Source organism: Paramormyrops kingsleyae, chromosome 16, assembly GCF_048594095.1.
Source record: "Paramormyrops kingsleyae isolate MSU_618 chromosome 16, PKINGS_0.4, whole genome shotgun sequence".
NCBI classification, from domain to species: Eukaryota; Metazoa; Chordata; class Actinopteri; order Osteoglossiformes; family Mormyridae; genus Paramormyrops; species Paramormyrops kingsleyae.
In genome coordinates this window covers 3445037-3448198 of record NC_132812.1, presented here as the reverse complement: position 1 = coordinate 3448198, position 3162 = coordinate 3445037, and positions in this window count along the sequence as shown.

Here is a 3162-nt window from a genome sequence, read left to right as displayed (position 1 = left end):
CGTTCGACAGGAAACGGGCTGTGAGAGTTAACGGTTCCAATTAATAATGTCTTATAGTAAACATTCCAAATCCGAAACGACATCTAATTAAACTATGGGCGTGTAAGGAGTTACTGAGCAAAGTAAAAATAAATAAATAACATAATAACTAGCCTGAAGAGAAAAGTATGTCATAACATCTTACTCAGGTTCTTCATTTCCACTACATAAGTCACATTTTTAAAAGCTTGATTTTGAGCGTAAATATACTGCAACTATTTTTACTAAAGCAAAGATATAAAACACTAAATACAACAAGGCAAATAAAGTCATTTAAAACGCTGTAAAAGATGGTGTTAAATTAGCATATTTAATCTCTGTTGATTGTTGTCTTACCCTGACAGTTTTAAAGTACCAATTAAGAGCAAAACTGGTCAATATGCTCATGGGGAACTTATTTATGGGGAGGTATGTTAATTTTTCTACACGTGACCGAGTACTGTACTTCTTGAAATTCTTGATGGTATTTCGCATATGCGAAATTTAACACGTAAGGACTGTCACACAGAGGGAGTATGGAACCAAGGAAACTAGAGAACCGCCACGGTATAATGTGTGCAAACACATGCAGCAGGTGTCACAGAGCCTCATATATGATGGATGTGTTGATACTGTGTAAGGTCACACAGCCACAAAAAACTTGAAAAAGCAATTTCCCGAGATCTAATTTATTACATTGGCCATCTACTGGTGAATTGTACGCATTGCAGTTTGCAGCGCACTTACTTTTCTTCGGCAGAATGACGTGTTTCTGGTACCGAAGTCCGTGCGTAAGATAACCCCCTCACCCGCCCGCCGGCATATTTAGATTAGCGCAACCTATTACGACTAAGATGCATTTTTAATACATCCGATGTCTTAAAGCAGTAGGTTGTCCCTAGGTTTAATTCGTATGACCAGGGGGACCAGAGGTAACGCGTAACGGTAATTAATGTAAAATGTGTGACATCCATAATACTGAAAATGTAGTCTCGCCATATCCCAGGCAGCAATGTGCACAAGGCTGGGGTACGTCTTGAACAGGAAGTCAGTCTATCGCAGGATGTAAACATGTACCTGGTTATTTTCTTATTACTACGCTAGATGGGTGGGACAGAGGAATTTCTAATATATGTAAGTAAGCTCTATAATTACACGTGTATTAATCGGATGCGATCATTTTTATATGATTCAAATTATTTCTCTTACTTGCCTAATACAAAAAAGGAATGTTTCAATCTATTGCACGGTAATATATTTCTTCTGACGAAAGCATCTCTCCCCAAAGGTCCAAATAATCTTTTTTGGTTCTGCCTGTCTGATCGTGATGCTTCCGCGCTTGTGTGCGAGGAATAAACGATTTGCGGATTAATGCGTCGTTACCTATTATTTCTCACGACAATATGCAGCTTTCCTCTCGCGGCGATGTCAAAGAGACTGGTGAATTCTCTAATATTGATTACGTCCTCTTTGAAACCACGTGACCTTGTACTCCTTGAAGTTTAATTTAATCATTGACCAAACTGTTATCCCGAAGGGGTTTTACGTCCACGTTGGTTAGATCCAAACAAATAGTCGTTGGGTAGGGAAATTAATCAATACTCCCAAATATCTTGAGACTCCCCTATAACCTTTCACAGTGATATGTAGGACCACTCAGATAGTTTACACGGTAAGTGTTTTTGTTTATTGCATTATAACATACATATAATGTATTAGAAATATGGATTTGTACACTACAATCTTATTGTACCATGTTATAAAATAGTCATACTCAAAAAAACGAATCACTATAAACTTTACCAAACACTCAAAACACTTTACTTTTAGATTTCTGATTGAGAAAAAAAAAGAAAAAAACTTTAAAATAACAACAGCCAAACATAGACTTGTCACTAATAAAACTACTAAGGAGGAGACACTATCAGACACTGTTACAAAGGCAGGGGTTTGGCAGCAGTCAGTCATACACTCAACATGCTGGTCTCTGCCTGCACAGCATCAGCTTATCTTGGTGTCAGTGTCCTGTGCAGCCCTCGGCTCTCACAGGAATATCTTGTCCCTGTACGTGGCATGAGAGCAGCTCTTCGGCGAGCTAAGCAGCCAGACCCGCAGAGGAGTGCGGCATTTTCAGAGGTCCCTCTCAAAGCTGCCATATGACATCATTGTTCCATTCAGCTTCGGAGGTAACTGAAGCTCAGTCCCTCACACTTAGCCTGGTCTCCATATGACTGCTCTCTCACATGCCAAACACCCCCAGCTGAAATGGCCCATTCCACGTCTAATGATAGCAGGTTTTCATGGTAACTGTCAATAGATCAGGTTGTTTCTGGCCTTTCCACTGGGAAATGTATCAACTGAGCTGTAAGCGCTGGCTCTCGCCATGGCTTACTGGCAGAGTTTGGTCATTTACTTGGAGTTCAATTTGCCAGCCCCCTCCTTTGGTGCTGCACTCACATGGCCGTCACATCTTAGCACATCCTCTCCCCATCACTTACACGCTCAGCTGCAGATACCCTGCAAACCAGATGCTCTCATTCGATAATAGCAGCAAGCCAGGTAAATCAGCTGACAGATGACGTCACCTGTGATGTCACCAAGAAGCAACCACTCCAAGTTATCAGAGACAAGTTTTCCTGTTTAGTCCCCCACCCCTTACCCCTGTCCACAGAACATGTACATACATCCACATACATAGACACACAGCTGGAATAAGGAAACGACATTTCACTGACGTGTGAAAGCTATAGAGTATGTCAATCAACACTACACTAGTCCCTGATTGGTCCTGCACACAGACACACCCTGTTACAGTTTACAGTAATAGTGAAGGTGTGAAATACACAAAAAAAAATAATAATAATCATTGGGGGGGGATCATTAGCGCAATCACAGGATTTCAGGCCTGAGAGGCAATTAAACTATAGGGAGTGTATGCTAGTGAACTGAGGGTACAGTAGACAAAAAAAGTAATGATAATGGCAATGGCAAAATAAAGGAGGACCATCCATGATGCATTTATGTACTATAATCAGAAAAGAACAGCAAGGGGACCCACTGAATGGGAATTAATAGTGACAGAGCACTATCAGAATCCCCAAAACAGAGTGCCTCTAGGTCCATTTGTTGCCATGGAAAAACACG